Here is a 13018-nt window from a genome sequence, read left to right as displayed (position 1 = left end):
CGCTGCGAGTGAAGAGCGGCAAACCACAAGCTCTCTTATCCAACATCTCCATTTCTGAAAACACCCTCACGCCCTCCCAGGGTGATCCATTTCCCCTCCTGTCTGTCCAAGGTTAGGAGACGCCTCCCTGCCAAAACAGACAAAAACTCGGGTTGCGGCTGAGCCTCCAGACCTGTGGCAGCATCTTCTCCCAGGGGACTCTTAATGGGCGGATGCCGTCCCTGCAGGATGACCTCCTTTGCCAACGCAGATCTGTGCTTTGTTGTTCTGAGCTCCCTCAGTCCCGGGTCAGCCCTCTGCCTGTTTTTATCCTTCACTCTCCCTTCATGCCTGCCCCACATCCTTTTGGCTCCTCTGTGTGTAATGTCCCTCTGCAGTCAGTGACTAAACATTTAAGTGCCTCTATGGGCCAGGCACCGTACAAAGCTCTGGGAATACAAAAAGCCAGGAAGGGACGGCCCCTGCCTTCAAGGAGCTTACAATCCAGCCCGTCCAGGTGGAGACTGGTGAGCTGGAGAATCATACTGGGGACCACCAGGGTCTAGAGGAAAGTGAGTTGCCTTCCCCTTTACTTCTTCCTCCTGGCTCTCACCACAAATACAAAAAACCAGTCTGGGTAAGTATGGTTCCTCCCCGGGGTTTGGTCTAATAACTAAACATACCGACCCTGGAGTTTCTTTACCTTCCCTGTATTCAGAAGGTGAATTATTAACTCAAACAGCAGCTGAAATGCTGGACAATCAAGTGCTCTGCTAAGCCTCGCCTTTTCCAAAACAAACCAAGCACAGGCTGTCCCCTCCTCAAAGCCGAACACCTGAGCATTGACGTCGCTGTGGGACGTCGCTGTGGATGCCGAGAAATACTAAGAAACAGGGTCATAACCAAGGCCACTTTCTGGGCGAGGACACAGTCCTGGGAATGCCTTGGGCTTTTGAAACCCTTTGCTTCCAGCAGCCCTGTGAGGTGGGATCTCTTTCGTGCAGATGAGAAGACAGACCAAGACACTAGTGGGAGGTCACACAGATAGGCGACAGACCTGGAAGTCACTTTCCTGAGCCTGGGAAAGTTAGCTGGAGTCAGACTGCGAAGGCCCGTAAGGGCCAAATGGTCAAGTCAGCATGTTAAGCACCCACTACCTGCCAGGTACCCCACTGGTACTGAAGATGCAAAGAAAGGCAGAGACCCCCGCCCCGGGAGCTTACAGTCTGATGGGGCAGACAGGCCACAGATGGGATCACTTCAGTGTGCTCTCAGAGGGACGTCAGCAGCGCGGACGAGGCCTAGGAAAGACCTCCTAGGGAAGAGATGTCAGGCCTCGTCCGCGCTACTGACGTCCCTCTGAGAGGAAAGACGAGTTCTATTTTGAACACATCGACTTTGGAAGACCTAGGGGGTAGCCAGTTGGCAATGGGGACTCAAGTTTAGGTAGGCTGTGTCAACAGCCTCTCCCTCACCCACCATTTTAGGAAATTAGGTTAGATTGGCATGACCTGTTCTCTCCCTTTGTCTGGACTTTTAACGTCACCATTAGCTCCCCAATAATTCTACACTCTAGAACATCCCAGGCCGTGAGGTCAGGCTCCCTGACTTGTAGAGGGCAGGCTCTTTTCTTCCATGTTTTCCCCTCTTCTTGGGGAAAAAAAAAATGTTTGTCCTCCAGCCCCCCTCTCCTATTCTCCACAGTCTTAGAAAATTTTCTGACAATGACTTAGAAATAACCTCTAGTTCACTCCCTTGGGGACTGGGGAGGGAACAAGCATTTATTAAGTGCCACTGTATGCTCACTTGGAGTGGTATCTTTGCAATAAACAAAAACAAAAAAACCAAATGGAGTCATGAAGAGTCAGACATGAGTGAAACAACTGAAGAACAACAACAAATAGGCTAGTTAATATACTAAACACTTCACACATCTCCCGTGTTACCTTTACAACAACCCTGGGAGGTAAACGCTACTATTATCTCCATTTGACAGTTAAGGAAACTGAGGCAGGCAGAGGTGGCAACTAGCTGTGTGACCCTGGACAAGTCAATTAACATGTTTGTTTCATATTCAAATGAGGATAATAGTAGCACCTACCTCCCAGTTATTGTGAGGACCAAATCAGTTGATCATTATAAAATCCTAAATAAATGTAGGCTATTATAATTAACGAACAGGACTTGTCTAGGGTCACAGAGTGTCTAAGGTCAGATTTGAACTCAAGTCTCCCAGTTCTCAATCCACTTTGATTCTTCATCTGCTCCTCCGTGTTTGTTCTGTCATATCCAGTAGGACAGTGGTTTTTGTAGGCAGAGAAAATTTGTCTTCCCTTACCTCTGTCTCCTGGGTGCTTTCCAGCCTGTAACATCCCTCCTAAGTGATTGAACCCAGGACTCAAGTATTCCTTCAACAAAGGCACAGCAGAGATGCAGAACTGGAAGGGAACGGGTCCAATCCTCTCATTTTATCAATGAGGAAACCGCAACACAGAGAGGTTAGATTACTTGCTGAAGGTCACACAGCTATTAAATAGCTAAGGCAGAATGTAAACTGGGGTTTTCCTAATTCCAAGCCTACTGCTCATCTGCTGTGTCACCTACTCTGAAGTCACTACGTCTAGTAGCTAAAATACAAAATCCCTCGAGGTGACATACTAATGTAGAAGATATTTTCTAGAGGAAACAAGCCTTAAGCCTGGCCCAGAGTCACATGGGTAGTGAGTAGAGGCAGCATTCACACCCAGGACCTGTGACTCCAAGGCCAAAGGCTCTTTCCCTTGTAACATCCTGGCTTCACATCATCCATGAATTTGATAGGCAAACCACTAGACCTTCACCTGTCATGATTAACAATGTTGAACCCAACCAAGGCTAGAGACTTATTTCAGTCTAATCACCACTGACTGGGAGGCCCTCATTACTCACCCTTCATTGATGTTCGATTATTTAGCCAGTGAAAGTACACCTGGGGCAGCTAGGTGGCGCAGTGGATAGAGCACCGGCCCTGGATTCAGGAGGACCTGAGTTCAAATCTGACCTCAGACAATTAACAATTACTGGCTGTGTGACCCTGGGCAAGTCACTTAACCCCAATTGCCTCACCAAAAAAAAAAAAAGAAAAGAAAAGAAAGTACACCTAACCCACCTGGGCCCATCAGCCTTGACCCTCTAAAAGGCCACCCTCCAACCCTGTGGTTCTTGGTGGGGAAAGAACCACAGGTGAAGATAAAGCTATGGGAACCACTTTACTTCAACAAAGGGGGAAAACGACACTCTCTGCCCTCAGGTTGCTTACACTCCAATAGCAGGATCATCCAAAGGGGGCATGTAGGGGGAAAAGGCAGGAAGACCAAGGGTGAACCTTGGGAGATTCACTCAGCCGGTGCTGGAACAGAGCAGGCACCTAAAAGACCCCGCTGGCTGGCCACTGGCTGGGTGGCTGGATGGCCCTGATGTTGAAGGAAGGAGACCCCTCTGAGCAGAGGGAGGGGAAGTGGTCCAAGAAGCAGGCTAAGGGGCACGACAGTGCGGAGGGCATCTGGAGAGAGAAGGAAGTCAGCGGTGTCCAGGGCTGCTTCTGGGTCAGAGAGGGCAGAGACTAAGAAAAGCCTTGCGACTGTAAAAATATTTTTAAATGACTAGCCTAATTTGGGGCTAAAGCTGACTAGAGGACTAATCTGGGGACTCTTGACTCACTGGCTATCTGACTGTTAATTTAACGGGGGCCGTTTATAACGTTCCACCACACGGCTCCCCTCCCAAATTGATAAGCAAAGGATTAAGAAGCCTCTTAACTAAATAATCCAAGCAGAGTTTATTTATGAGATGCGATTGAAAATTAAGAATACGGGGAGATCAAACGTACAACCTGACTGCTTTCTGTTCCCGTGCCTCCCCCTGCTGCCCCTGGAGCTTTTTTTAATACAAGGAGGGTCTTGGCCGCCTCTTGCTTCAGGGTATGCTCCTCTTTTTCTCCTTCACTTCAGCTTCCCTGCTTCACTTTCACTTCTGACTCCACCTGCCTTAATCTTCACTTTCTCCAACCTGTACACCCTGTGCTCACCCTGTGTTCTGTCTGTCTGCTCCATCCTCTGCCGCCTTTGCCACCCCTCTAATCTTGTCCGCCAGCCTTTCCTCCTTGCCCCTAGTCCTTTAGCCTTCTCCTGCGTCCTTGTCCGTCCTGTCTCTTGTCTGCTGGCCTCCTCTCATCTAACCCCCAGGTCTATATATATTTTCCTTTTCTCCACTCAAATCTCGGGGCTTTTTGCACCCACACACCAAGCCAATCCGCCAGCCAGGGCTTCGGCTGGGGCTGGGGGCACACTCGAGCATCACGTGCCTCAGCACAGACTATGGCAGAGCCCGGCCTGGACAAGTCTGGGATCTCTCGGATAGTTTCACTCAGGGCGGAGGGAGCTGGGGGCTTCCCCCCCCCCCAGCTGTCTGACCTGGCGTCTTGTACGGCCCAGGGGGCTTTTTGGCTCAGCTGAAGCAGAGGGGGAGGGCCACCAGCACCTCCCACACAGAAGAGACCCTGAGGGCCTAAAGCTTTCTGATCTCAGCCCAAAGGTAGGGTCCCCAAATCAAAATCAATTTCCACATGACTGGGCTACAATGGAGCTGGTGACCTTTCAGAGCAGAATCACTAGAGTGGTTTAGGCAAGAATTAGACTGGGGGAGGAAATGTTGGCAAAGCAATGGGTTAGAAACTTGATGCTATGCTTAGGACCTAGGCAAGGCTGATTTAAAATGCAGGAGACCAGGGGCACAATGGATAAAGCATCGGTTCTGGATTCAGGAGGACCTGAGTTCAAATCCGGTCTCAGACACTTGACACTTACTAGCTGTGTGACCCTGGGCAAGTCACTTAACCCCAATTGCCTCACTAACAAAACAAAAAAAAAGGAACACGGGATGTCTGGGCTGGAAGAGCTCTTAGAACAGGTGATGCCACACCTGGGAAGGGCCTTAGAACAGGATGTCAGCAATGGGAAGGCCCTTGGAAGAGGGGATGTTAGAGCTGGGAGAGCCCTTAGAATAGGGGATGTCACACCTGGAAGGGCCCTTGGAGGAGGGGATGTCAGATGTGGGAGGGGCCTTAGAACAGGGGATGTCAGGACTGGGAGGGGCCTTAGAACAGGGGATGTCAGATCTGGGAGGGGCCTTAGAACCAAGACCATCAGAGCTGAGATGGTGGGGTGGGTAGGAAAGGCTCAAAACCCAAAATGCTGAATATCAGAGACCCTGCACTAGAGGTGGTCACTCTCTTATTTGATTCTCCTGATACTGTCAGGCAGGTGCTAGAGGTATTATTGTCCCCCTCTTACAGATGAACAAACTGAGACTGAGAGGGGACGTGGGGCGCATGCTCACATAGCTAGCAAGTGTAAGATTCAACACCACCTCCTCCAAACCCAAGCCTGGTGTTCTTCCACGCCTCTGCACTGGCTTGGATGAAGTAATGCTACCAGGGGTTGTGTTGGCATTGGCTGAGATGGCTTAGTCATGCCTTGTAGGGCCCACGTAAGGGAACAGACCAGATTGGATTCCCAAATTCTGGCGGTGAGTCAGGAGAGAGTCCGCTCTCCCGGAAAGCTGCAGGGAGCCAGGCAGAGGAAGGCCTTGCAAGCTTCGAGATTTGATAGACAAAGAGCCAGCAGAAGCCTCCATTGTACTTACAGAGAACTTCTCGAGGACTTCAGCCAGCGGACTTCCCGGAGCTGCGAAAGACCCCCTTGCCACATGTTCCCTAACCCTTTTTTTTGTTTGTTTTTAGTGAGGCAATTGGGGTTAAGTGACTTGCCCAGGGTCACATAGCTAGTAAGTGTTAAGGGTCTGAGGCCGGATTTGAACTCAGGTACTCCTGACTCCAGGGCGGGTGCTCTATCCACTGCACCACCTAGCTGCCCCTGACTTATATTTTTAAAAAAGCATTTTCTTGATTCCTTTTTCTTCTTGCATCACAGTTTATTTCCAGATATACTGCTCACACTGAACACTCTCCTGTGCTTCTTCCTCAGAGTATCGTGCCCCCTCCTCTTGGAGAAGAGCATTTCTTAGCTCCAAACATCCAGCAGAATACTATTGTGCTATAAGAAATGATGAGCAGGCAGATTTCAGAAAAACCTGGAAAGGCTTACATGAACTGATGCTGAGTGAAGTGAGCAGAACCAGGAGAACATGGTGCACAGTGACATCCACGCTGTGTGATGCTCGGCCCTTCCTTGCTATAGGAGCACAAAGTTTCAGGCTGTAACATAGTGAGAAGAAGTTGTTGTTTAGTCATTTTTCAGTCATGGACGACTCTTTGTGACCCCATTTGGGGTTTTCTTGGCAGAGATAACTGGAGGAGTTTGCCATTTCCTTCTCTAGCTCATTTGACAAATGAGGAAACTGAGGCAGTCAAAGTAAAGTGACTTGCCCAGGGTCACACAGCTAGTAAGTTCAAATTTGAACTCAGGTGGGCAGCTAGGTGGCACAGTGGATAAAGCACCGGCCCTGGATTCAGGAGGACCTGAGTTCAAATCCGACCTCAGACACTTGACACTTACTAGCTGTGTGACCTTGGGCATTGTAACGATTGGAATGACGCCACCTGCTGGATACTTACTGTAGAAGAGTTCTGCCCATGAAGCGAAGGTCTTTGAGGGCAAGACCAGGAGTCTTTTCTTTGGCGGGAGGAAGTGACGCAGACTAGTGGGAGGAGGAAGGAAGAGACTGGCGCTGAGTCTGGGGCTCTTTCCTGAGGACTCTGGCGGAGAAGGGAGCTAGAAATGTGCTCTCCCTTTAATAGATAGGAATCTAGGCCTTTCTCTCTCTCTTTACCAAATTCTTATTCTCCTTAATAAATGCTTAAAAGTCTAACTCTTGCTAAAGCTTGTAATTGATTGGCGACCACTCATTAGATATTTTAGACAGTTTAGCTAGAATTTTAGCCCTTAACAGCATGTCACTTAACCCTCATTGCCCTGCAAAAAAAAAGTAATATTTTATTTTATTTTTTCCAATTACATGTAGTTTTCAACATTCATTTTTGTAAGATTTTGATATATGTTATACATTTCAATCATGTTAAACATATTTCCATATTAGTCCATGTTGTCAGAAAAGAATCAGAACAAAAGGAAAAACCACAAGAAGAAACAAAAACAGCAAAAAAAAGTGAAAATAGTCTACTTTGAGCTTCATTCAGACTTCAAAGTTCTTTTTCTGGATGTGGAGAGCTTTTTCCATCATGAGTCTTTTAGAATTGTCTTGGATCATTGTATTGCTGAGAAGAGCTAAGTCTATCACGGTTGATCATCACACAATGTTGCTGTTACTGTTTACAATGTTTTCTTGGTTCTGCTCATTTCACTCAGCATTAGTTCATGTAAATCTTTCCAGGTTTTTCTGAAATCTATCTGCTCATCATTTCTTATAGCGCAATTCATATACCACATTACATTACGTTCATATACCACAACTTGCTTAGCCATTCCCCAACTGATAGGCATTCCCTCAATTTCCAATCTTTGCACCCACAAAAGAGCAGCTATAAATATTTTGTACATGTGGGTCCTTTTCCTTTTTTATGATCTCTTTGGGATACAGACCTAGTAATAGTATTGCTAGGTCAAAGGGTATGCACAGTTTTATAGCCTTTTGAGCATAGTTCCAAATTGCTCTCCAGAATTGTTGGATCAGTTCACAACACCAGCAACAGTGCATTAGTGTTTCAATTTTCCCACATCTTCCCCAACATTTATAATTTTCCTTTTTTTTTTGTCATATTAGCCAATCTGATAGATGTAAGATGGTGCCTCAGAGTAGTTTTAATTTGCATTTCTCTAAACAGTAGTGATTGAGAACATTTTTTCATATGGCTGGAGATAGCTTTAATTTCTTCATCTGAAAACTTCCTATTCATATCCTTTGACCACTTCTCAGTTGGGGAATGACATATTCTTATATATTTGATTCAGTTCTCCATATATTTGAGATATGAGGCCTTTATCAGAAACATTGGCTGTGAAAATTGTTTCCCAGCTTTCTGTTTTCCTTCTTATCTAGTTTGCATTGGTTTTGTTTGGGCAAAAACCTTTATAATTTAATGTAATTGGGGCGGCTAGGTGGCACAGTGGATAAAGCACCGGCCCTGGATTCAGGAATACCTGAGTTCAAATCCAGCCTCAGACACTTGACACTTACTAGCTGTGTGACCCTGGGCAAGTCACTTAATCCACCATTGCCCCGCAAAATAAACAAACAAACAAAAAATTTAATGTAATCAATATGATCCATTTCGCATTTCATGATGTTCTCTATCTTATCTTTGGTCATAAAATCTTCCCCTCTCAGAGTGGTCAAAACTTAGATCAGTCCACCACACCATAATATTAGCTAATATTTATGTAGCAATTATCACGTGACAGGCATTGTGCTAGGTGCTTTACAGTTATTTCATTTTATCATAGCAACAACCCTGGGAGGTAAGTGCTATTATTATCATCCCCATTTTTACGGATGAGGAAACTGAGGCAAATGGAGGTTGAATGACTTGCCCAAGGTCACACTGTAAACTAAGTAAGTGTCTGAGGCCAGATTTGAACTCATCTTCTTGACCCCAAGCCAATGCTCTACCCACTGTCTGGATAGAGGCACTGATCTCACAGGGTTGTTGCGAGGATCAAATTAGATAAGAATTTTAATTTAATGTAATAATAATAATATTTATTTCTATTTACCCAGTGCCCTAGCCCGGTACATTACACTGTATCACTTCCATGATTTTGAACTCTGGAATTCTCCCTATGATTATAATGTCCTGATCATTAATACTCTCTCTCTGCCCCACTCCTAAATCTATTTATGCCATAAACTCAGCACTGGCTCATTTATCTGTGTGTGGAAAACCTACTAGACAAGAGAGCTAGTGACTTCGGAGTGCAAGCTCTACCTGGGCCACTAGGTGGCGCTCCTAGCAACTGCAGCCTCTAAGCAGAACCTGGGCTCAGGTTAGGCGCTTTGTAAACAGGTTGCAGTATGCCCAGCGGACACTAGAAAGCGCACCTTCTTCCCCCCTCACCCCACCCCACGCAATTGCTCGGGCTTTACCCTTCACAGGGGCTTTGGGTTTGGCTTGGAAGTGGTTTTCTTAGTTCCTTCTGATCGAATTCAATTTAATCTAGGAAATAAAATGAAATATTGTGAAAATACTGACACGTGAGATTCATTATTTATATTTTTGACCCATCCCACAAAAATATTCACCCTCTCTGGTGTCTTTCCTCAGCACCAATAGTTGTTTGTCCTTCCTTCTGAGGGAGGGCCATGACATCAGGGTGATGTCACGATGTGCAGTGAATTGGATTTCAGGGAGGGAGGGTTGTGCAAGGCCACCAACCTCTCTCTCTGCCCTAGGATAGCATCTGGGGCCAGTGGCAGAATGACTGGAGATGGCCCTGGATGTTTAAGGAAATTGGGGTTTAAGTGACTTGCCCAGGGTCACACAGTTAATATGTGTCTGAGGTGAGATTTGAACTCAGGCCCTCCTGACCCCAGGGACAGTGCTTTATCCATTACATCACCCCACCTAGTTGCCCCAGCACCAATAGACATTCAATGTGTGTTATATAGAAATATATGTCTATATACACATATAAAAACATACACACGTGTACACATGCAAACATATGTATACATACCTAGATGGAATACTGTGTAAAAGACCATCTAATGACTTGTCCCCATGGTGCCCACTCACTGGTCTCCAGTATGATGTTTGCCAGACTTAAACCTGCCAACCCATAGAAGAAACAGAAAGGAGGCGGCCACTGGCCTGAGATGGCTTCTGCCATGGTGACCTGCTTCTTACAAAGGAAGTCCTGCCCCAGCCCTTCTTCTCTGTCCCTCTGCAGGAACCTTTCCCTCCCTCCCTCCCTCCCTTTCATTTCCTCTCAGAGAATTTTAGAGCGGGAGGGAACTTCTGTTACTTAACTCCTTCCCTACTTAAAGATGGGGAAATTAGGTCAGCGACAATACTAAAAGTTTGAAAACCCTTCCTTTCCCCCAAATGTGGAGAGCGGCACCTGTTGAGGCCACAAAGAACTGGAAACAAGATACTGTAGATGCTCATCCATTGGGGAACAAGTACAAGTACTTGAACAAATACATGAATGTAACCGAATGTTACTGACAAATGTGATGACTAACAGAGATGCATGGGAAGACCTATGTCAGCTGATGCAGAGTGAAGTCAGCAGAACCAGGGGAACAATGCACACAAAGGCTGAGACAATGCCAATGGCTAGGACCACGACAGAATAAAGGAGTCTGGATACTATAAAGGTATAATGATCAAGCTGGGTACCCAAGAAAAGATATGAGAGCGAACCTTCCTCTTTTTTGCAGAGGAGGGGATTATGAGTATGGAATGCGACATATAATTTTGGACTTGGCTGAGATGTTGATTAGTTTTGATAAATTGCTTTTGAGGGCCAGAGTTGGGTTTTTTCCTTTTAAAAAAATCTTTGTTTTGAAGGATGACTTTCTGGATGGGGAGGAAGGATAGATTGGGAAATGTAGGTGATGCAAAATCAAAAGATATCATGAAAAGGTTTCAATGGGAGTGGTCAGCCAAAGGCGTCACCACTAGTAAGTGGTTCAGTTGTCCCATCCCTAGGGATTCTTGTCTCTCCACCAGTTTCTCCACATACCTGTTATATGGAGGGAGTCAGGGCAGAGTGAGTGACTATGTGGCACCACAATGGATAGAGTACAGGGCCTGAAGGCAGGAAGACTCATCTTCCTGAGTTTGCCTCAGTTTCCTTATCTGTAAAATGAGCTAGAGAAGGAAATGGCAAACCACTCCAGTATCTTTACCAAGAAAACGCAAATGGGGTTGGACACAACTGAAATGACAGAACAGCAACTACAACGGGAAGAGAGGGCTGACCTCCTGCTAGCTATTGCCCCAGTTCTGCAGATGAGTCCTTGCTCCTTCCTCACCCAAACTATGAGGAAAAAATTCCAGCAATTCACAAGACATTAAAAACCCACCATACTGGGGAATTTTCCTTCAAATGGTTCTTGAGTGTTAGGGTGAGAACAGAGAAACAAACACCTACTATAGGTCCCACTTTATAAAAATGATAGGGAGTGATCTAGGTCCATCTCAGAGTCCTCCACCCCCTCATTCTTTCACTCCATGTGTTTGGACTCAGGTTCTAGAAACAGAAACTCAGCAGCTTGTTTCCAGGCTCGGACACAAGGTGGCGCCAGCAGCCTACCTCCCAGACTCAGTGAGTCAGCCCAAAGAACACCAAGACACTATGTTTAAGGGGGATGGACCTTAGAGATGCTCATCCGGGCCGATGCCCTCATGTTACAGAGGAATAATTGAAGGAAACTTAACCAAGACGTTATGGGGTGGTCACACAGCCCGTAAGATTAGTCCCAAGGACTGGCTCAGCTGGCTCAAAGGTTACCCTCTCCATTCCTCTTACTTCTCTCTATAGCTTTGGATTCAGTTCACAGCAAAGCTGGCCTCTCCGCCCCCCGCCCCATCTTGACCAGGGTCCCTGTCCACCCCTAAGTACTGAGATCTCATAAAGAGCCATGTCTTTCCTTAGCAAAGGTATTTCATGACACCTCAGAGTTCATTGGATCATGGATTGAGGTCATCAGGGGCATTAAGTCTGATTGTATCACTTTGCAGATGAGGCTCACTGAATTTGAGACTTGGAAGGGTCTTTATCCCTATCTAGGCCAACCCATACCCAAAGGAATCATCCCCCACTACAGCACACACGACAAGTGGCCTCTCTGTGGGCAGTTAGGTGAAGCTGCAGTCATAGAGTTCCAGGCTTGAAGTCAGGAAGCCACTCCTCTTCCCGAGTTCAAATCTAGCCTCAGACACTTACTAGCTGTGTGATCCTGGGCAAGTCCTTAACCCCATTTGCCTCAGTTTCCTCATCTGTAAAATGAGCTGGAGAAGGAAATAGCCAACCACTCTAGCATCTCTACCAAGAAAACTCCAAATAGGGTCATGAAGAGTCAGATATGACTGAAATGACTCAAAACCAAGCTTCTGTCTGTCTGAAGGCCTCCAAGAAGGGGGAGTCCTCCACCCATTGAGGCAGCCCATTTATGCTTTGGATCAGCTCTCATGGGGAAGAATTCTTTTTCCTGTCATTGAGCTGCAATTGTACCCTTAGTGACTTCCCCAGATTACTCCTGGTTCTACCCTCTGGGGTCAGACAGAACAAGTCTAGAACTGTGTCTGCATGAGTCCTTCAAATACTTGGAAATAATTCTGATGCCCACCCCCCCAGTCTTCTCTTTTCCAAGCCAAAAATGCCTAGTTTCTTTAATCCTTCCTCCAGTGCCATGGACTTGAATCCTTCTGCCATCTTGGTCACCTTCCTCTGTGTTTGTCCATCTGTGCTTGTCTTCCTCTCCAGTTTGTCAATGTCACATATCTACTTAGTGAGATAGGATTTGAACCCAGGTCCTCCTCATTCTATTTCCAGTGCCCTGTCCACTATGCCAGGGCAGCTCACAGTCTAACGAGTTCAATGCAAACCTGAAGGAGGGTTTCTTCTACAAAGGTCAAGTTAGACATCCAGCCTTTGCTTGAAGACCTCCCCTGAAGGGGAGACTTGCTACCCACCAAAGTGGCCCCTGCCACCTCATTATTGGGAAGAACATCAGGAACGAAGTGGCCTCCTTGGAACATCCATGTCTCATTTTGCCTTCCGAGTCCAAAGAGAATAAGTCCAACCCTTTTTTCATAAGCGAGTCCTTCAAAGACACTTGAAGAAAAGATCACGCCTGCTCCCTCCCCTCAGTCTCCTCTTCTCCAGACAAATATAGCCAGTTCCTTTACCTGATTCTTGGGTTGCTTGAACTTAGGGTCCTTCACCAGCAGCACGGAGCTGTGGAGAGAGTGCTGCATTGGGTACCAGAAGACCCACGTTCAAATCCCAGCTCTGCTATTTGCTACGTGTGTGGCTTTGGGCAGGTCAGCTCACCCCTAAGTAATAGGAGGATATTG

This window comes from Dromiciops gliroides, chromosome 1 (genome assembly GCF_019393635.1).
Source record: "Dromiciops gliroides isolate mDroGli1 chromosome 1, mDroGli1.pri, whole genome shotgun sequence".
In the NCBI taxonomy this organism is placed as follows: Eukaryota; Metazoa; Chordata; class Mammalia; order Microbiotheria; family Microbiotheriidae; genus Dromiciops; species Dromiciops gliroides.
This window is presented reverse-complemented; position numbering follows the sequence as displayed.